Source organism: Rhynchophorus ferrugineus, unplaced genomic scaffold, assembly GCF_030347505.1.
Source record: "Rhynchophorus ferrugineus isolate W39M unplaced genomic scaffold, kcgeb_rfMv2 rfM4, whole genome shotgun sequence".
In the NCBI taxonomy this organism is placed as follows: domain Eukaryota; kingdom Metazoa; phylum Arthropoda; class Insecta; order Coleoptera; family Curculionidae; genus Rhynchophorus; species Rhynchophorus ferrugineus.
In genome coordinates this window covers 11,643,356-11,668,040 of record NW_027472583.1, presented here as the reverse complement: position 1 = coordinate 11,668,040, position 24,685 = coordinate 11,643,356, and the positions used below count along the sequence as shown (strand labels likewise).

The 24,685-nt window shown below is 30.6% G+C and overlaps 1 non-coding gene across 1 annotated transcript; it reads right to left on the bottom strand.

The window, feature by feature from the left end:
* Window positions 1–8,751: 8,751 nt before the first annotated feature.
* On the bottom strand, window positions 8,752–8,824 carry TRNAV-UAC (transfer RNA valine (anticodon UAC)). Its single transcript has one exon. It is a non-coding gene; the product is annotated as a tRNA-Val (tRNA).
* Between the last annotated feature and the right edge of the window lie 15,861 nt (window positions 8,825–24,685).

The following is a 24,685-nucleotide window of genomic DNA, read 5'->3' as shown; positions in this document are numbered from 1 at the left end:
CGCGAACGGACCGTATCCGTCGATGGGAATCCGCGATAAAGTTTGTTTATTTATCGGGTCTTATTACGGCCGTTGACGAGCGTCGGTACCGCGGGATGCAAATACCGTTCGACGAGGTCCGCTTTTCGGATGACTCGTTCTTCAGGCAAAGAGAACTAAATAAAGCGGATAACAAGATCAGTAAGGTTAGCTATTCTATTTAAAAAAAAGAAGGTTTGTGTGAATTATCAAAGTTATGAATTATGAAAGTTCAAGTTGTCTTTCAGAGACATACATTCGACATCATTCGATTCTGTGAACTATATTATCAGCAAACATCACATTAGTCAACGAGAACTCTTCTCATCATACCAAGTCTAATTTTTTTATGTTCACATAATTGCATCTCATCATGTTGAATCGTAAGATACCTGAAGAAGAATAATTTTTAAGAAAAAATTCAGCTTCCAAACCTACCTAATATGAGAACCAATGCATATAGTTTAAAGCAGAGAAAAAATCAATAAAAATGATAATTGAAGGCTTTCCACATCTAATAAGTAAGAATCTCATAGCAACCGAAAACATCTCAACATAATTTGCTGTAAAATCGGCGAACTCCGCAACTCTGTGAAACACAAAATAATTGTGAATAATTGTGAACAAAATTGTATACAAAATAACCCAGGAACTATAATTTTTTTAATAAGTGTGAATATAGTTTATTAAGTTTATCACTCACCGTCCCAGCATTATCCTCGAATAGTAATGAACTGTAATATATTTCCCGAGATCAATTATCATCCAAACAAGCAATAATTAATAATAATTCACTTGATTTATAATATGAATGTTATTTCATATCATATTAACATAACTGACTATTCTCTGCACTAACATAAATTGAAATTGTTTTTTTTTCCTAATGATATGTTATTGTTTCTCATAAAAGAACTACTATAATTATTCTATAACTTATTGCACTTTAAATATGATTTAAGATTATTTAATTGTTTGCTTTATCTACTTGCTATTCTATAGATCTATTAATATTGATTTTTTACTAATTCCATATTTCCATAATTAGTTGACACGTGTCGTTCATAATTTGTCCTGAGGCTTAATGTTAATAGGCTAAGACTTAATTGCAACCACTAAGCATTGTGTTAAAATACCTTTTGTTATTTTTTTTCATTTGTTTATTTAATGATTATTAAAACAGAATAATACAAAACTTCAGACAGGTATTACTTACATTGCATAAGATTTATTTAAAATTTCTGTGAATTAATTGATTCGATATATAACCAAAAATGAAACAACAAATTTGATTATTAAAAATTAGTATTATTATATGGTTATTAAAACTTAATGATATATACTTATACGTATATTAGGGCTGTAAATTAGTTCGAAAGGATTTTTTTATTTGCTTCAAAAAAGCTGCTACTTTTTTCCAATCTTTTAGGAAATTTACGGATTCCATCTCGTGATAATGATGTACTTTTGAAGTCACTCATCTATTGGAACAAGTAGTAATCAGAAGGAATCAGAAATACCACTTTCCATTTTAATGTTTCCCAAAATGTTTTCACCGGTTTTTTTAACATGTGGTCGAGCATTGTTATGCTGAAGAATCACATTGCTGTGTCCTTGCTCATATTCCAGCCATTATTGTTATTAAACGCAACAACAGTAATCGATAGCAATCCCCATCGGTGGTTTCATCGAGCACTGACTTCAAATGCTCCTCTTCGATTACTTTTAGCTGTCCATAACGCTCTTTGCCTTCGATGTCAAAATCGCCACTTTTAAAACGTTGGAAGCAGTATTCACATATTGAAATCGATGAAGCAGAGTTGCCATAACCTTCACACAGAATTCGGCGACCTTCAACCGCGTTTTTCTTGAAATTTAAGTAAAAAAGTTGAAGCTTCCCGCAAATTTTCAACACACTCAAAAGAATGGTACTAAAAAGTACCCGATACGATTTGATACACATTAACACCATATGTCTTAAATCCTTTAAAATTAATTTATAAGCTTAATGTAAGGAATGTATACCAAATGAAACAGTCAAAGGTAGTGATAATGATGAGTAATATATAGTGAATATATAACAGAAACTTTTAAATGTACTAACTTTAAGATAAAAAACATCAGAAGAGAATAAAAACACCAGAACCTCAAAAATACAAATAGAAAATCATGGAAGATTGACGAACAAGTGTAAAAGCGGTCACGGAGGGGGGCGAGGGGTATATGGTTCGTTCCTAAAAATCCAACAGGGATTCGTGGTTTTTCCATCAATTCGGCTCATGAACAATTCAGCCGAAACATCAGCAGACGCGTCTATTGCGGACCAAATGTCAATGGTTGGAAACACGCGGGCCGATTAAAAATTTAAAATGAAAACTATAGTAGGAAATTGAAATAAAAAATCCGCCCGCAGATGTTCGATTGTTTTTTTTTCGTCAATTATTTACACGGCTATTAGGGTGAGCCATAACTTCATATTGCCCTTTTTGTAACGTTAAAACGACCGATAAAAATTGTATGACACGACAGGACAGCGTTTTTTTTATTTTTTTATTCCATTTCCGTTTGTAATTTTCTATCCAGGTTTTCGTATTTGCATTTTTATAATTTCAGTATTTATTGGATGATAGGTAATACTCATTCATAAATATTGAGGTGAGTTATTCAAACTTCCTTTTAAGCATTAATAATCACAAGTACACACAGTTTTGGATCAAAAGCTGTAAGGTAAATTAGGGGGGCTGAATCCAAATCAGCAGCCCATTATTTGTTTATTATAAATTGGTTCTAGTTCTGGAAATATTCAATAAATTCATTATTCAAACTTTTTTTACCAATAACGTCCATTATTTGAATTAAAAAGTATAAATCAAAAATGAACGGAAATTGAACTGAGTCTTTTATATACAACTTGGGTTCTGTTTCACGGATTAGGGTTTCACATTAATCGCTAATCACGCCTTGGTTCCAAAATTCTTGGTCTCGCATTTATATTTTCACAATATTTTTCTGTGGCCGCTTGTCCATCTTCTCGTTCAAGTTTTGTGGGAAAAATCAAGATTTTTATTTTAATTATTTCGAATTATGCTAGTGGATACTAACTGCGTATTTATATAACATATATGTGTAAAGGAGTTCCGCAGGGTAGTGTCTTAGGACCACTGTATCAACAAGAAAAACGCAAGAAATGCAAAGTAGCAACAATGTTCATAAATGACGTAGAGACTGGAAAGTACAGCTTGATAGCTCGAAATCTATCTATGTCAATTTTGCGTTACGGCGAAATAGCAAAAAACTCAAAACTCACTCAAATCACTTAAGAGATACCCAATTCCTAAAATACAATCGTTCTATCCTCGAAAAACAGTTGAATAGATTAAACCTAATATCAAAGAACTGTACTGATCAGCCTGAAAATACTCCCAACTTGTCCTAATATTTATGTTTATAGGATGTAAGTATGTTAATTATTAGACGTCAAATTGACTAGTAATCCAACGCTGTCGATCAAATTTGAGGATATGTTTTAAAAATGTGTAAAATTGTATTCTTTTTCCAGTTACCAAAAAATATAGTAACTTATATTTAATACCATATGATTATTTTACTTATTCAGATGTGTTTCAAACACAAAAACCTACAGAAAGTGTTAAAAATGTTCTATCATGGTCGGATAACAACAAGTTAATACAGTAATATATATAAAGTTTTATCAAATATTTGTTTGATGAGTTACACTTCACCAAGTAGCGGAATAGTTGATGAATATGTCTATTTCATAAAGTGTTAAAACCGGTTATATTATAGTATATAGAAGTTTCAAAGATTTCGATTCAAATTCACAAATAAATAGTGTCCAACAAGATGAAACAAAGCCGATGGTTAATATGAAAATTCGCTTTCAGTGAATTAGACATTTAAAGGAATTGAAAGTGTTAGAGCATATCTAACCTTCATATTAAGCAATTACATATAATTATTTTGTGAATTGGTTCATTTCACATCAATTATCGTTTTAATCGATATATTTAAATCCAATTTAAGGTCAATTAAAGTGATTTATTAGTGTAAGATAATAGTTGCTATCCAGAGATAATCCGTATTATTTTTCAATGAGAGTACATAAAGAAGACACTCATATAAAAATAACAAATCATTTATAACAAGGAATAGTTTAAGTATTATTGTTTCAAAGTATGTAATATTTTGAAGTACTACTAACAATGTAGTTTACATAAACACGATAAGACATAAGTAAGACATATATTACACTTTAATATAGTGATAAAAACACAATAGTGTAATTATATAGATTATATGTCTACATTAATGATTATCGGGTAATGTATTAAGTGTGTTATTAATTTTCAGTAAATTTGTTTCATTGCATCAAATCATCGACGGATTTAAACACAGGATACATTATTTAACAAAAAGATCTCCGGATTTAGTACATGCACACTATCCTGCGTAGAATAAACCATAGAAAAGAAAAAACTATATTGTCTTCCTTTTCTAATGGCGATACATCATTGTCGATCAAGTGAAAACAACAAATAAATCTACAATATTTAGATTTTGTGTTACAGTAATAACGCTATAGGAAAAATAATTAAATTGTTGTGTTATTCTTGGTGGTTTAACGTAGATTGGTTTAAAAAAATGGAAGAACAAGGGTAAGTTCAGAATGTAAGTTTAAATTTTTAAACGTTTTCCTTTTTATTTAGAGTAGGAATATTAGCTGTCAAATTTATAACACATCATTTTCAACGACATCGAATAGGTATCAACATATGCCAAAATTTAATGATAACAAGAACAGAGAAGATAATGATTCTTGTTGTGTTGAAAGTAGTCAATTTATTAATGAGGATGGTCCAAGAATAGCAAAAATTGTAGTTACTGTTTATTTTATGATCGTTATTAACATGACATATTTTAGCAATGATTTGATTTATATTTTGTAGGTGAGATGTAGCTAGAATTTATTGAAAGTGATAGTCAAATAATGTGAAATTCAGAGAAGAAGGAATTAGACAGGATTTTGCTAGGATGCATTCTGTTGCATTTTCCTGTGATACAAAAAATTGAACAAGTGGGGAGTGATACTATAAAATAATTAAATATGCTAACAAAGATAGACCTGTATCAAATAAACATAATATAAAACTATCAACGACAACAATGATCTAATGACAAACAAAGAAAAAAGAACGCATTTTTATATAAGAGTATAAGTAAATAAATTATTGTTTTGTAAAATTAATAAATAATATTTCTTTCAGCTGAAAAGTGTGATGATCCACTCGTTTTGGACTAGTAAATGTACAACATGTTAATCGAAAGCTCGAGGTAATCAATTCATTAATGGGGTTTGATAGTCTTTCGTTTGGTTTCAACTATATTGGTTGGATTTGATTTAAAAGATTTTGGTCTTACTTATGCTAATGTTTAGGTATACCGTTCTTGGAGTTTATGATAATTGTTCAAGAATTAAAAAATTATTGATTGAAATGAAATTTATATATTATATATTACATATTTTATAACTTATAATCATACATCATCGTACATCATGTACATCATAGTAATACAAATATGTACCCTTTGATGCTCAATGTATCCTTTGAATAGTTCATAACTACTTATAATTTACCAAAATAAAGTTAATATTTGACATTGAAGTGTATGCGCCTTAAGAAACTATTTTTGATGGTTTTATTTTCTATTCAAACTAATTTTATTTCATGTTACAAATTCTATACGAATACCATGCCTGTGCGACACTTACCTAGTTCATTTTATAACGTAAAGTTTATAACAAATATTTCAGATTATACTAGTTTAAAACTAAAATATACGTCATAGGTATATAATTAAATAACTTTAATGTAATATTAAACAAATACAGCTAGGCTACAGTAGTTGCTCTATTTTCTTTTATGTCAGTCAAATACAGGTACATTATTTCAAATTATATAGCGTGTACATATTTTGCTCTTTCGTTTCTCGTAATTTTGTAACAATAAAACATCAATAATTTGTGATCTCTAGATTAAGTAATATTGCGTAAAATATTATATATAGTATTAAATCAAAACACGACAATGGCATAGAGCATACTCACTTATAAAGGTTTGTAATTATATGATGTACTAACATTTTGGTCTCTTTATCGATTCACTATTTTATTATGAAATTATATTGAAATTTCATATTTTCCTTCTTACTTGTATTAGCTATTCGTAATAGACCAGTCGTCTCTTTTCTGTATATACAAATATCCACTATATTCATATAGTTCCATATTCATATATTATCTTTTCTAATTCTTTTTCTCTCTTTTATACTACTAAATAGAGTAATGAATTCAACGAAACTTAACAACAAGTGTATTATTAATTTAACAACATTGTATTTTTCGCTTTATTTCCAACATGTACACATACCATCACGTAACACACACCAGATGTAAGAAGAACTAGAAGTCACAAGGTACCTAGTTCATTTCAACTTTGGGAAATAATCTGGCCGTTGTTATTTAATAAATTCAGTATCCCATTGTTTCAAAAGATTACAGTAGTCATATGATTCGAATAATTACTGATTCGAAAGTTTAATAATTAATTTATAATTAAACTGATTGGACAAACTAGTATTTCTTATCTTCTCCCTTATTATTACTCGTTGTTTGCCAAGATACATTGTTCTTGCAACTTCTATTTAAACTATTTGTTTCTTGTATAAAGGCCACGGTCAAATGTTAAAATTGTCATCAAAAAGTTCAGAAGATAAATCTATTTTAGCTCCCTCGATATTTAGAATGTCAATTTCAATAAAGTATCCCAAAATGTGAAATTTTCCCAACTTTAGGCCCAATATATTAATATAAACGTTGTAAACCTCGTTAAATTCGTTTGGCAATAATAATTTCTCTAATATAAATACATTTACAAAACTGATAAATATAAAATATAAAATAAAATGCTGATTACAAATAATTCATAATAATATCATAATAAACAAACTCGAATCGGAATTTATCGACTCTACATTTCCATTAAGTGTCCATTACAAGTTAGTTAATGTATGCAAGAGTAAGAATGTGGCGAGCGTAACAAACATTTCGGCCACCAGACCACGCCGGACTTATTAAAGGCCCCTCCGAGCCGTAACTCATTATAAGAAATCGAATAAAAATACTGGCGCATCTCATCGAACAAAACCCTATTGAAAAGTGACCGTATAACGAGCACGAAAGCCCCTGGCTAACAATATAACTCCGCGATTAAAATTCAACGAAATACACAATACAGACGGTTTATTTTTCCTGGACCTGATTAATTTACAACTACGGTGTATCTAGTTACGTACGTTATTTTAATAATAATCCTTGCATAACAATCGGATACTCATTTATACCAAATAACAAATAGTTTTTGGTTTATACAACAATTGAAGTTAGATCTCAATCATTCTTGTAGTGGTTGTTATTTTTATTGTTTTTGTTTAATATTAAGTAAATATCGATGAAATGTATTTAAAATCTTACTGATTTTTACCAACAGAAGTAACAATAACATAATCTAAATTATAGTTTTCTTGAAACACACTCAGGTATGGATGTTTATGTTTGTTTGAAGACAGTAGTTAAAAATCTTACTGCCAATTCAAACATGTCAAGTATAGTAAATAAGTCGTCATTCAAAATTGTGATGTTTTTCGAATTTTTGCTTTAAACAGCTTTCATCGACTGCTATCTATTTAGCTTTCATTTTTCATGACTCAAGTACATTAGTAAATCCACTTTTCATATATCGCTACCTACCAAAGTAAAACTAAATTCCAAAATCTGAGCAAACGCATCACACGCCCTTAGAAAGCATAAAATAACCCAAATTTTCATGTAAAATTGTAGAAATACTACTTCTTAATATCTTTAAGTTGTCACTTGTTTCACGCAACTTTACTTCAAGCTTTTCCAAAATAAGTTTAAGAATCTTTTCAAATTTTGACAACCAAAACATTCAGCATTCAGCAGACCAACTTTTATCAACCCAACAATAACAATTTGGTTCATTTAATAAACGTAATTTTTTTCAATTACGTTAGTAAAAATCTAAGCAGATCAGGCTTTTAATAAAACCGTACTGATAAGTCGGAAGATACTCCCCCCTTGACCTGAGATCAGTGACACTATTCATTATGGCTTATGAAGTGATGACTTATCTTATATGTAAGATGTAAGATTTCACGTTAAAATAAGCAATAGTACTAAATCACTGCAACGTGTAAGCTACTGGACATCGCTCAGAAAATTAGACCCACGATTATTATCGTATTAAGTAGTCTAATTTAATTTTGAGAAATACATGCTGATGTATTTATCTCACATTCGTCTTGCTTATGAATTAATGCAAGTACAACAGAATAATAAAAACAAAATTAACTTGTACATTAAGACTGTACCAAGCATGTCTAATGTAATATATAAGGTAACAAAAGGTTAACAAACGTAAAGATCTTTGATCATATAAAATACCTTTAGATTCGTAGAGCTGCTAAGATTACTAGTACCTTCCAAACAAGATTTTCGATAATGTAAAACATATTTACATCCATTAAATAAACACATTTTAATAGTAATGTCATTAAATTTACGCCATCAACTCGTGAATATTATAAGCGTTATAGTTGTCAAAAACTAATTTTTATTGGCAAAAAAAAACTACGTGGTTCCGCCCGGGATCGAACCGGGGACCTTCTGCGTGTAAAGCAGACGTGATAACCGCTACACTACGGAACCGCTTGCTTTGTTTTTGAGTATACTGGTTCGCAAATTGCAATATCTAGGTCAACGATTTTCAGATTGTTTAACAAATTAATTTCTTATAAATAATATACAACATGGAACTTAATTTTGATATTTTCATTTTTAATTTATGCACATCACCCAGCGTCTTGCTGTTTATTTACTAAATGTTGTATTGACAGGAACATTTGCTAGTTGAATGGACTCAAGTCTAGTGAATATACTGTATCCAAAATGGTTCCAAAATCGTAATAAAGCCGGGTTGGTGGCCTTAGTAGTGAAGACAGGATGATCTTACTACTGCGATACTCCATTAACCATCAGGTTGTAAAATAACAAATCACTACATAGTATAAAACAAAGTCGCCTTTTCTGTCCCTATATCCCTATGTGCGCTTAAATCTTTAAAATTACGCAACGGATTTTGATGCGGTTTTTTTCAATAGATAGAGTGATTCAAGAGGAAGGTTTATATGTATAATACATGCATAATATCCTAAGGCAACACTGCTAATTTTAGAGGTTTCTAACGTGATGTCGTAAATTAACCTATTTTTTTAGGCTTATTTAGCAATTAGCAAAAACGCTGCCTAACCCTACGAGTTAGATCAAATTAATGTACTACAGTATTGTACACCATAAAAAGGTCTACAAAAAAGTCCGCGATGGTATATGTTTATCTTTTAGGGATAACCCACATTAACCATTTTTATTGTTTACTTTTTACGTGAGAAAATGGCTTATTTACGAAGCTATTTTAAGCAATACGGCATTAATCCTTATCGAATTAAGTACCTTAAATACAGTGTGCAATTAATATAGATCAATATGGTTCCTTACAGCATGTAAATTAAACAAATATTTTCGGAGATATTACAAATTTAAAATTTGCGTTTAAAAATGTGTAATGTAATAAAAATTGTATGAATTTAGATATTCCAAAGATAGCAGGAAATCTTCATAGTAAGTATAGGGGAAGAGGAATTGTTTTACTCCAAATTTAATGCGTGCAGGCCAAGGGCAGTAATGAATGAACCAAAAATACTGGATCGATTTTAATCATGTTTTCATTGAGTGACATAGGCATATATATTTTATGCCCGTGCAAAGTCGGAGCGGGCCGCTATGTTTTTATATACAACGTTCATATTTTTTCTGTAGTGTATTTAATTTAGTATCAGCATTGCACCCGTGCAAAGCCGGGGCGGGTCGCTAGTCTAAAATAAAACAAAAATCCCTTTATGTCCTACCATATGCGAATAGTTTTTAAATGGGTATCTTGATCTACTCATGACTTATTAAGTTTAGGATTCTGATAATAAGGATCATAACCAGTCGTAATTTTCCACAGATACTAACTTCAGGGATATCAATGAGAAGCATGTATGTGGTGACATTGTAGGGTTTTAAAATAAAGACTTTTACTTTACGGAAAGAATAATGTAAACACATTACTTATAACATTAGGACTTTACGGAAAGAATAATGTAAACACATTACTTATAACATTAGGTCACTAGACACCAGACGTATTTCTTACCATATTCAGTTCCATATTAGCCGCGTTAGATGTAGAACTTGAAGTAATTAACATTTAGATGATTCTTATATTAGTTACAGGCTTTTGTGCACTCATCCGAATTCCGTTTGTTCAAAGCATGGCTGATTACAAATATATAAGAAATTACAATTTCATAAGAGTTTGTGCCAATAATTACACGTTTCATAAAATACGACAATACAAAGAAGAAGGAATACAATTTTTCCTGTAATTTAAATATATTTTTAATTGTTTTAACTTAAACTCAAAGAAAACTTTATTAACTTATGAATAAAATCATATAATTAAACTTTATTATGAATTTAAGCATATTTTATTATGTATTGAAATTTCAAGTTTGCACTCTCATGTCCTAATATAAATAAAGTAAGTTCAACAATTAATTAAATACTCGTAAAACAAGACTACCTAGGATATATAAATTATTTGGGAGACTGCTATCAAAACATGTTAAACTACTTATAAAAATGCCAGATTTCCAGTTTGAATTTCGAAATCACCACTCAACAATCGACCAGATGTGTAAGTGTAACAGCGGTTATTGAAAAGGCGTTTGAAGAAAATAAATACTACTATATAATATTCCTGGATTCCTTCTTTTGACCGATAAGCATTTGACCGGAAATGACTTTTAAATGGTAAGGTATGCAAATTATTATCATGGAGCCATTGTGAATTTCTGAAGTAGTATCTTCTAAAAAAGAAAATTTGAAATCCTCCTGGAACACAACAACAAAGAAACAGCTTAACGCTGTAGAGAAAGTACAAGTGGCAGCCAACAATATCCACAACTGGTTAAGAGACTGTAAAATACAGCTCAGTAGCTTTGTATCTGCCTATGGTAATTTTGCATTGCTGCGAAATAACAAAAACCAAATTATATCACTTAAGGGATACCCGATTCGTCAAATAAATTGGTTTAACAGTTATTATAAACCCTATTTGAACTTATAGGGAGCAAATATATTGTAACACTAATACATCTAATCAACTAGTAATCGAACGCTGATTAAAAAATTTCTTCAATTAATTAATAATACTTATCGCTAAGTAACTAGCGAGGAACTTGCACGATAACATCGAAATCGGATTGATGAACGGAATTATTAAAGAATCACACGAATATGTACAGTGCTTTTATAAGTGTTACTCTTAATTTTAGCTTAAGCTTAAGTATTCTAATTTTATTTTATTTTGAGAAATACATACAGATGTATTTTTAGTCTTGTTTATGTATCAATAATAATAAATTATTTTAATATCAATAATAATAAATTAATTTGTAATTGTACTAACCATATAAATATTAATAAGAATTATAGGCATTCATGAGCTTTAAGCGTTTTTCATTGTTTTAATTTAAGGTCGAAAAATTCTATAAGCATATTTTTATATTTCACATTTAAGCATTAAAATATTTATCTTAATTCTGCCCTCTGCGATATTTACATTAACAGCCGAGAATACGTTTGAAGTAAGTACGAAACAGATTTTTTCTGTGTTTCTAATCATCCCCTACGAAATAGAGTCAGTCACGTCTTGAGTGATATTATTCAATATTCTCCAACATCAAACCATTCGAAAACCATGGCAATTCCTATCAGCCATAAACCATCCGAACAGTCAAAATAGACCAGAGAACCCTCATTCACCTCGACGGTCCGAGACGCTCACCGTTTCTTTTTCCCATCGTACCGACACCGATCCGATGGAGTCGGTTGGTGATTTATCGAGCGGCCACGGCCGTCGAACAGGTGACACACAAAAGCTCTAGGGCCCCAAGAAAAGGACCTCCAGATATAAATTAATCCGATCCGAAATGGGCCGCGCCGCGTCGTGATACCGAAAAAGATGAAATTTTAACATAACAATCGTATAAATTCTCAGATTATTCTTAATATGGGACTAGGGATTAGTTCTGTGGGTGCCATAAATTATCGCCGGCGATGGTTATTATACGATACGGATATGAGGATATTCTGAAAACGTATCGAAAAAAGTTTTTTTTTGTATTCGGAGTTCTTCGGTGTGCTTCTTCACCATCTTCTTGTTAATTTGCTACGTTCATTGTTCGTCTACACCTGCTTATCAATAAACTATTTTTTATCTATAATTTTCAGCAAGTATTTATCTTCTCTATATACACAATTTTGTTTATTACTCTTAGTAGTTGGTTACCACAATCTGCCCAGAGGAGAATATTTGTTATGTTTACATTATATATACATGTAGAAAATCACTTCATTAAGTGATCTCCTGTATAAAATACTATTTTAATTAATCAGTCTTATTCTTAAACTTATCCTAAAGTCATTTATGTACATTAATAAGATCGGACGGTGTTAAACGTTTTAGCCTACACACTTCAGTGTCACTTCGAATTAGCGAATACATTACGATACACTTTTTCTAAGTACTACACACAAACACGCTGAATTACACTTGTTATTCGCTCTAGAGGAATATCGCGTTGTATCACTTCATTTGAAACATAATACGGAGCATCGACAATGGCACGGAACACTTTATTTTAGAACCGTTGTATGATGGATATACTAGACTTGCTAGCTGTTCCCCATAGTTGGATTCCATATGACCAAATAAGCTTGAATATAGATTTATATAATAATATCTTCTTAACCTAACGATAACTAGGATTTGCGTCCGATAAGCCAATACATTTGGTAGAGTTTAAGTCCAAGTTGTTTCCGTTTGGTGAGTATGTGTTTCTTCCAAGTTAGGCGTCGATCTAAGTCTTAACATCCTCTGCTTGCAGGAGTTGATAATTATTGATATAGACTGGTGGACATGTTCTTCTATGGAGAGTGAAAGTTATAAGACTTGATTTTGTTTGGTTGGCTTTAATACACTGTGTTTTCAGCCACATCTGTATTTGATTTAGGTGTGTTTACAGGTTGAACCATGGGATCAATGGCTGGATCTTCATAAGAGGCTAGAACTACCGTTTGTCTGCGTATGTCGCCACAATGATAATTTTTGTTGTAATTAGATCGACTGTATACAGGAGATATAAGTACTGGACCCAGTACACAAGCAGCTCAGACCCAGCTCCTTAATATATTGTATGTTATTCGGTATGTTCATGGCCTTGTTTTACAGTAAACTAACGATCTGTTAGGTCATATTTTAGTAGCTCATAATCCGGATGAGGAAGAAGTTTATTACTTTAACCCGCAAACCCGTATGACATACTTTATCATAGGCCTGAGATATGTCTAGAAATGCTGTTGAACAATATCTTTTGGTGTTTAAGTCTATATTTGTTTGTTTTAGAAGTCTCTGCCTTAGTTCTATTGTTCCGTGCTTAGTGTGAAACTCAAATTAGTGTTCTGAAATGAAAAACCATAGTTTTGGTTTCCCGTACAAAATATTCCTGTTAGAGTCATCAATAGTTTTGTCATGAAGGATTGACATTAATGATGATTATCAAATATTTGTAAGTCTCTTCGGACATTTATTTTGTGACAGAAAATGTTGAATACTGATTAAAACTACTAACCACTATTATAAAACCGCGATTACAATATATAATTCACGATACTGACCGTTTAATACTTTACCTCGGTTTAGATTTCATAAAAATGTGGGTATCTTTAATAAATACATATCAGATGAAAAATAATAACATATATGTCAAATATAATATAATTATGTGCTAACGGTAACTTCGAATCGTATTCTAGTTGCGGTGAAGTAAGCATTTACCAAGTATAGAGTTGAAATATATAGTGGCTGTTTATCATAAACTATAATTTTTAAATGTATTTCACATTTGATATTATTTATTCCCAAATTTAACGCATAGACACTTTTTATATGTTTTATTGAGAATGCCATGGAGGAGGAATTAAATCGAACCAGGAAATACCCAGGAACAAGCAACTTATCACCAGCGAACTATTGTCCAAGTACTATAAATATTTCATCATCAGAACAACGACATGACAAAACACCTGCCGGTGAGCATGTGAAAGTCATCTAGTTATTAATATAAATTATTATAATCCAGAAGGAATAATGGTATTTATTATTTCTGTATTAAGTACTTTATGGACCTAAGAGTTGTTCCCTTTTTTGGAAATAAAATACAACACCTATTTTGAATTTTAAAAAAACATTTCGCCGATTTGGTTGGCGCAGTGGTAAAGGTGACAGAACGGTCATCCTACTGTAGCGATAATCGCGGGTTCGATTCCTGCTTAGGCATGGTCGTAAATTTATGTTTGTGATTGCTTAACATTTGTGGTTGTCCTTAGGCGAGACTGCAAAATTCGACAAGGAAAATGATCCCAGTCACGCCAGTAACCAGGCCGGGTAAGGCCTGATGATTTCTAAATTGACCCCTCGCCAGTCGGTAGGCTTGATGCCGAGGACCGTGGTTCAGAGCCCACGCTAATAACAATAGGTAACAATAGGTCCAGTCCAAATAGACACTCGTAGGTAAAAAGGAAACTTTAAAATATAAAAAAACTATATCATAATAACGATTCGAACTTAAATTAGTTAAAATTTTATTTTTTATATAAAGATTCATCTTGAATCTGTTTGTGTCCACAAAAGTTAGAAAACTCGAAAACCAGTCAATGGTTTGAATGAACCTTTGAACCGACGTTCTAACCCATGGAAGGCAGGTATTCAAAAAGAGAAGAAGCAATTCATTTGATGTTTTTATAATATTTTTACCTTTTTATTTTCACACAATACCATTTTCCCTTGTTTATTTTGTCAGCAATGTCAAACACTAATGTCAAATTATAAAGTGAATTTTATATTATATGTTTAAAAAAAAATTAAGACGGGTTAATGCAAATAAGTGATTTAAATTTAGAAAACTAATGCTTCCCTTATAAGCAATTATATGTTAGGTACTCCAGAGTAGGGGTGTTGGCCACTGAAAAAATTATCGATATTTTTCAAAAAAATATCGATATGTCGAAAAAAATATATCGATATCTTTAATAAAAAATAAAAATAGTAAAATACTAGCCTAAAATCCTTTAAAATAATCTAAACCTTAAAAATTAAGTACCGATTTTAAAGGCTTTTTCATCTATTCTGAAATAATATCGAAAAATATCGGCGAAAAATATCGATACTTTTTTTAGAAAATATCGATATAATGATATATCGATATTTTTTCTGCGTCCTTACTCCAGAGTTAATAAAAATGTAATCTTTTCGCTAGATATACTACACAATACGAAAAAAAAAACAATTTTCATTATTTCCTTACCTTTAAAAAAGAAGCCACAACAAAGCAAAGTAAGTTTTAAAACAACGTTCTCCTCTTACAATTAACAATTTATGTCTGAATGAGCTACAGCGAAGCGTAGCCTGGTTCAAGGCAAATACACCTGATACTTTATATGATAACATTGAGCAAGGTCACGGACATGATTATATTTCTACTATATTCCCATAATTTAGGAATACTTGATCGATATCAGCTTAAATAACTCGATACCAAATCAATTCATGAATATTCCCGATATTTCCACTCTTAACCATAGCAAAACATTACTATTTATATTCTAAACAGCATTTTTTCTGCTGTCCCCCTCCATATCAGATACACTAAATTATATCTGGTGGTAATATCAAAATACAAATATAAAACATTAACGTTAGCATATTTCAATAAGTTTATGACCAAATATCTGTAAGCGGACGTCGAACGAGTGAGAAAATTAACATAAACACGGAAGTTGATCGTATATGCGCCGAAAAAAACCGTTAAATTGTGGCAGAATTGCCGTCACGATTCTAAATAAATTGAAATTGAACAATAAATGTCGAACATATTGAAAATATGAAAATAGTAGGGGTTCTAATTAATTTAATGCATTTACACCGAGCCCAATTTAAATATTAAGCCTCATTTAAACTGTCAGTCAAGGTGTCTTAAGTACCCACGTCTGCTGAGGTGTTAAACAAGAAATATAATATATATTTCCACGTCTATAAAGAGTCGTATTGTATGTATATTAAAACCACTATTTTGAATATATATTCATGTGTCTGTTGTGTATGAACTAGTGTTTAAATTTATATTAATTTATTTATTTTGAACAACATTTAAAAACAAAATTATTATTTCTTTCATCCTATATATATATCCCAAAAACAGCATCAAAGAAACTCCAAACACACCTTGGTAAAATACAACTGTAGGTGAAAACATGGCGTAACAAGTGAAAAGCAAATATAACCATGTAACGGTCACAGTGAGTAGAAGAACATGCCGACCAGCGAATATCAATAATTGTCAACTTGGAGCCTAACTAAACGAAAACAACTTGGACTTAAACTATACCAATTCTTAGACTTTAAACTTATCTGGCATAAATCCAATTTATGATTAGATGATGAGGTATTGCTATATGAATCAATACTTAATCCTATTTGATAATATGGAATCTAACTATGTTTAACATAACCATTATAAAACGGTTCAAAAAAAAAGTATTGCATGCCGTTGTTCCGTGCTGTATATCTGTGATATGCTGTATATAAGTGATGCAACATGATATCCCTCTAGAAACCATAACGAATGTAATTCAAAATACTTGTGTTGACTTTAAAATGACTAAAAAATGCATCCCAATGTGCTCACTAATGAGCCAAATGTGCGATAGTAAAGTGCGTAGACCAAAACGTTTTACACCCTCCGATCTGTTTATAGGACATGTATAGATTTTAGAATATCATTTAGAAAGTAACTAACTAATTAAGGTAATATATTATACAGGAGATCACTTAATGAAGTGATCTATATATCATGTATATGTATATGTATATGTATATGTATATGTATATGTATATGGATAAGTATATGTATAAGTATATGTATATTTGTATGTATTTGTATATGTATATGGATAAGTATATGGATAAATATATGGATAAGTATATGTATAAGTATATGTATAAGTATATGGATATATATATATATATATATATTAGGTTAGATAAAATTATATTCAATCATTGTTTGTACAAATCAAAAAAAAATCTCAAATCTGTCAATATTAATGATTAATTCAGATCTATGTTACAATTTTATTATATTTTAACTATTGATTTACTAATTCTACATTATTTCTATTAGTAATATACTCCTATAGTGAATAACAGTTAAACAACCTAACCTAACTGTTAAAGTCGATGGATTTCACATAAAACAACAGTTTCCGTCAATACATATTTTGAACAACTCATCATTTTCAATTTGCATTGGTGCTGTTCCATCATATCCATTTGCCAGTTTTACCTTTAAAAATTGATAATTTGATGTCAGTGACAAAGAACGACCTGATGGGTAAAACAAGTTTAAAAACAGTGAATTACAAGACTTACTGAGTGAAAAAGCACAAGCTCTTAAAGAACTTTCAGAAAACGTTTTTAAACAGCACTTACATGTGATGGAAGCATTTTAAGAATAGAGAAAATTGCTTCCACATAAATTAGCCGAAAATATTATTTCAAACAATTTCAGTAATAATCCAACCTAATCACTCTAATAATGGTAGTCCCAATCTTCAAATGTATCAAATTTCCAGTTTTTTAAATCTGAGATTTAATTTAATAATGACAGTAGTTTTAGTGACACATTTTTTTATTTTTTTAATACACCACGCTACAAGCCAATAAAAACCCCATTCATATAAACCTCAAAACTCAAAAGAATGAGGAATAAATATTAGAGGTATCAGTTTTGTATCTTGGATAGGAAGTATTGAAAAGTTGTTTTACTAGTTAGACTTGGGACTTTTATTGGATAATATGTTAATTACATAGAAAAAATAGAAATTTCACGGTATAGGCGACCTTGGGGAAATGTTTTGTTTAGTTCAATCAACTGTAGCGTTGCGATCGCAAATTGTGATTGGCAATTTAAATTCCAGGTGCCGCCACTAACATGAAATGTGATTGGTCGATCAAATTGTGTGAAATCAGCATTTTCTATGGGCGTCCATTTTTATGTTTGTTGTTTGTAGGTTATGGTTTTTGTTTAGATCACGAAATTTTCGTTTTACGTTGTACATATTTTCTATTTTACATTAATTATTATGGGGTAATAATATAAAAATTGATGACAATACGTCAGTGTAGTAAAAGATGTAGTGTACGGGAGTAAAATTCTCCCGTAAAAAAAAATACGGGGAAATTAGACATCGTTTCCCAAAGAATGATCTCGCTCCTTTCCAAAAATGGGTTGATCAAGTAAATAGTAGTAAGTTATTTGGATAAACCACAATGCAAATATATCGTCATGGTGTTTGTTATGGACATATTAGTGAAAAATTTAGAATTATCCTTCCTTCACGAACAGGTATTTGGGTAAATGCATATCCATCATTGGTTTTATCAGGTACATATAAAATTATCTATCTACTACATGTCTGTTTATATATTGTTTGTTTACAGAAATTCAAAAACTTATGAAGATGTTAGTAGTAATAAAATTAAATTAATCTACCAAGTTGTGCGTATGTTGTCAGTGTGATGTCTCTACATAAAGAAGTCTTACAAGAAGGTAATAATTAATATAACTGGATAATTAGTAGTAATAAATACTACTTTTAATTGTAAAATATCCCTAAAATATTTGCAATACTTTAACTTTTTAGAACAATCAGTGTTCAATCATTTTATAGTAGAGGAATTATATATTTAAATTTGATTGCCTTGTTAAGAAAATATTTGTTATGGTGCCATCAATTAAAAATTTAATTGCTACTTTTAGGGGATTTATTAACTTAAAGAAATCTATTTTGTCTAAATTTACAAATAACTACATTTGTTTAACAAATCTTAACCAAGATTGCTCAAAGATTTTTGTTGGATCTATTAGAGGTTATAGAGGTAGAAACAGCATCCTTCCCCTAGCATGTTCGAGAAATTTTTAAAAGGGCTCATCATTTCAATTTTTTCAAATCATTCTCCCGGAGAAAATTGTGAAGAAGATGAACATGTTAGATAACTTATATTCTTTTTTAACGGGAGATCTAGTACCACTTGAGGTTGTTAAATCACCAGTTGAGTCTATATTTTCAGTTCCAGAGAATTTTGCTCTAAGGAAAACAAAAGTCTAATATTGTATTTTAGTCTTATTTCAGGCTATTTAACAAAACTTCTGAAAAAGAGACAACATGCAATATTTGTCTATATTCTATATTAAGTAGTTCCACAGATTAAATAATCTAAAATCTAAATATTTTTAAAAAACACATAAATTTTTAGTGTCTCGACTGTCCAAATTTTAAGTTATTCTGAGGTTTGATTGTATTTTTGGTTTAATGAAGTTAATGGAATATCAACAGGAAAGGATTTAAAGTTTACCTTCAATATATCAAGATAAGTTAGGACTCTAATAGATCCCATAAAATTGATGGCACTAAACATATATGGGAAGGCCTTATAGAAGAATTATAGATATTTTAATATTGCCTAGAATAGAGTTCATAATTGTTTTTTTTTTGCTTTTTGTTTATATATATTTATATTATTTACACTTATGTATATTTGTATAGGATTTTATTTTAATAAATTAATTTTAAAATTTAAATTTGATTTTTATTTAAATACTATTGGCCAATAAATGTGACGACAAAGTATTTTCCTTACAGGTTTCTACATAACTATTTTAAACTAACCAATCAAATTCGCGTTGTCAGCGCCGCCAATGATTGGACTAAGCGAAACTTCGCCCCACTACTTACCATTGCAGTTGCACACCCCTGGTTAATTATTAGATGTAGACACTCTTAAAAAATTAACCCTTTTTCTTCTTCGTTCTTCTTCTATTTCTTACCCCAACGGTATACAGTTATTCAAACTAGCTCAAACCACATAATATATCAAACACTGAAAGATATTCTGTTAATAAACCTTATCTAAAACCTACTAATCAAATTCAAATTACTACTTTACTCTAAAATATGAAAAATTGTTCCTAAATATCTTTTTTTTTTCGCAAGTGACACCTTCAAGTATCGAGGATATACCTCTAAATTTTCTGCGAAATTCGGGATTTTCCTTTCCGTTTCTTTTTCATTGGATTCGGGAGGCGTCAATGTCACCCGCGTCACTTAGACGTGACGCGGCAGCGATGTCGTTGTGCTCTAACTTCTCGATACCGCTTGTACGTATATCAGATTGTCAGTTTAACCGGATAAGGAAACAAAAAAGGTGACATCAGGGTTAAAGTGATACTTAGAGTGCGAAAATTAAATTATTAACCAACTAATAAATATATATATATATATATATATATATATATATATATATATATATATATATATATTGCACTATAACATTTATTTTGTTGGTTTGAGCTGGTTTTTAGACAAATTTCATAATTTCGTCAACAAAATTAGTCAAATCAATCAAAAACATAATTTTGAGCATTCCATAATTTGGAACTGCGCACACCGAATAATTCAATAATACTAAATACAATACTGTTATTTTATATAGAGAAATGCCATTACCAACGAGTTAGGTTAGGCTGTTGCATACATTAGGTAGTTATATACATTGAAACTTATTTATTTATTTATCACTTATTTAAATTTATTTATCACTGATCAAAATACATGCAAGCGCCTAATATCAATTCACAGTGAATCCATAAATAAAAGTAGCCTTCAAAACCGTTTTTCATTTTAGAGTATTCCTATATTCATCATACCCAACTGAACTTTATACCAGAAAAATGCGAATAATGATGCCAAGAAGAACAATATTTCAAATGTTATATTATTTTATTGGTCGAAAGTCTATTATGTATTCATTATCTATATTATTATTATTACATATTATTATTCAAAACAAAATTTTTTCAATTTAATATCATTGACAATGAATTTAGAACAAATTAATTTCTCAATGATTGAAAAATATTCTAGTTCTATTTATTTTATTTTCTTCTATTCTAGTTGTGAGTCTGATTTAGTGGCGTCAATTAAGGGTAAGAGAGTAAGAAATCTGCATATGAGTCACATCGATTATCTTAGTTATACATTATTGTTATCAAATACATTGCAAATTTATAACGGAATTTGATGGCCGATTTGCAAAGAATTTAATTGAAATATATTTACGACTGATTAAAATTATTTTCTGTTGCATTATCATTATATTTTTTATAGATACTGAAGAGTGCCCTTAAACATATACATCCCATAATATATACATAATAGGAACCGTTATCGCAAGGACAGCACTCTATATTTCCTTAACACATATCGACAGACCTAACTACTTAACACACCTTAACCTATAGTTTAAATGAGGCTTATTATTTAAATTAGTCTCGTGTAAATACATTAAATTAATTAGAACCCCTGTTATTTTTATACTGTAGAATATGTCGGACATTTAAGTTTATTTAGAATCATTAGGGCGATACCACCACGCGTTTAATTGGTATAAACACTAAATGCTATAAAGCGGGAATAGTTTCATACCGATGTAGTTATAGGAAAAGTTAATAACACGTGAACAGATAGGTTTTATAAAACAATTTGCTTTTGGTCGCTTTATCCGGCCTTTACTGACAGCTGTCCACACAGCTGACGATCATTTTATTAGGTACGTAGTAGTGAATCCATATTTCATTTATCATACATCGTATATATAAGCCGTTTTTATTTCACTTAAACAGCTTATTTTGTTTCTAGTTCAAGTTTTTGTGAACAAATAGGGCATCAACACACAAACACTCAATTTTTCATGTTATTGTAAACAAAATTTATTTCGGACATCTTGAAAAAAAATTGTTAAGATATTTCACAACTCTTCAGTTTACGGTAGATAAAACTAATTTTTTTGTTTTTCGAACCAATTTTAATGACCATAAGCTAAGTATTATCGGCGTTTTTACTACAACTTCATTTAAATTCGATATACCAATTAATAACAGTTAATTTTCATAACGTCTAATGATGCTCAAGCCATCCATCTATTACTCAGACCGGAGATATATTGAATAATTTCTTATAACAGCTCAATTGAAAAGTCCCCAGCCAACCATAGTAAAACACATTTTTTTGGCAAAATTAGTTCTTTTTATACAACATATTTATTTTTATATACATCAACAACATATTTATACAAAATTCCCTTCAAGAGTAATATACTGATTATAGCGACCTTCCAACTTTTCGATACCATTTTTGTACTACGATTTGTCCTTTGCTTCAAAATAGGCCTCAGTTTCCGCTATCACCTCTTTATTCGACGAAAATTTCTTCCCAGCGAGCTTTCTCTTGAGATCTGAGAACAGGAAATAGTCGCTGGGGGCCAGATCTGGAGAATACGGTGATGAGGAAGCAATTGGAAGCCAGCCCAATTCATGGATTTGTGTCATCGTTTTCACCGACTTGTGACACGATGCATTATCATGGAGAAGCAAAGTGCTTTTTCTTCAAATGCGGCCGTTTTTAGACGATTTCGTCTTTCAAACGGTCCAATAACGCAATGTAATAGTCGCTGTTCATGGTCCTTTCTTTTTCAGGGTAGTCAATGAAAATTATTCCGTGAGCATCCTAAAATACAGACACCATAACCTTGCTAACCGACTGTTGCGTTTTACAAACGCTTTGGAGCGGGTTCATAGTGTGCAGTCCACTCGGATGACTGTAGATTGGACTTCGGAGTGAAATGATGGATCCATGTTTCATCCATTGTCACATATCGACGTAAAACCTCGGGTTTATTACGCTTGATCATCTTCAAACACTGCTCCGAATTATCAACTCGTCGTTGTTTTTCGTCAAAAGTGAGATCGCGCGGCACCCACTTTGCACAGAGCTTTCTAATACCCAAATAATCGTGAGTAATATGGTGTACATGTTCAGTTGATATCTTTAGCGTGTCTGCTATTTCATTCAATTTTAATTTACAGTCATTCAAAATCATTTTATAAATGTTTTCGCCGGTAACAACCTCTTTTGGGCGTCCACTGCGTTCATCGTCTTCGGTGCTTTTTTTACCACATCTAAACTTAGCATACCAATCCTTGATGGTTAATTTTCCTAGGGCAGTGTCTCGAAACTCGGCATCAAGCCAAGTTTTTGCTTCAACTGTATTTTTTTCCTTCAAAAAACAATATTTTATCAACACGCGAAATTCTTTTTTATCAATTTTTTTTACAACAAAAGTTGCTTTTCTAAAAAACCCTGTAATTCACAAACTAATGATCCGACAGCTGTCAAATTTATATGCGCATCGTTTGAGGCTTAGAGCTAACTAAAAAACATGTAGATTTAATTCTAGTAGTGCCATCTACATCTAGCGCCCGGGGACTTTTTAATTGACCTGTTAATCATATAACTACATCATAAAACATACTATATGTTTTATAACAGATCATAAATTTATAAAAAAGTTTTGAACTGAAAATACTTATTTTCAAAATCATCAGAGCAAATTACCAGTGTATATAAAGAATAAACACCAGTTCTTACTATTTTTTTCTTGTCTATTTTAAAGTCTCCTCCCGACTAGTGGTTTATTAAGTCTGCCGACTGGCGAGTGACCAACTTAGAAATCATCCCAGAAGACATCCGGTCTTACCCAGCCTGGTTACTGGCGTGACTGTGTTTATTTGCCTTGTCGGATTTTGTACTCTTGCCTAGGACAATCCAAAACAATATTAAATATTAAACAATCACAAATATAAATATAAGACCAGGCCGAAGCAGGATTCGAACCCGCGACTTTCGCAACAGTAGGTGGACCGTCCTGTCGCCTTTCCCACTGTACCAACCAATCCGGCAGTTCTGATAATATTAAATAATTCTTTATTTTAAAATTTGTGTAATTATTAAGTAAAACTTTATAATTTAAAAACATATGTCGTTATGGTCAAAATAACCTCTAACTATATAAGTTTTATAGTTACCATTTTTTATTTTTGTAAATAGTTAATACTTATATCATTATATTTATCATATATTCCAGAATCGTATTAATTAAAATCGGCATAGTTTTAGTTAAAGAATAAAAAACCTAAAAAGATATTTTAAGTAATGTTAAGTAATAAAATTACAGTTAGTAAAATAAATTCGGACTTCACATCGATTATATTTACCAAGGTCGTCACTAAATATTACTAAGGCGGCTTATAAGATATCCTTTATAATTATGTGTCCTATCTATCAGATTCAGGTAAGACATCAGTATGTTAAAACATTGAATACAAAAAGCTAATTGACTGCCGTACCACTAAAACAGTTTAAGATATTTTACTATATTTAAGTAACTTA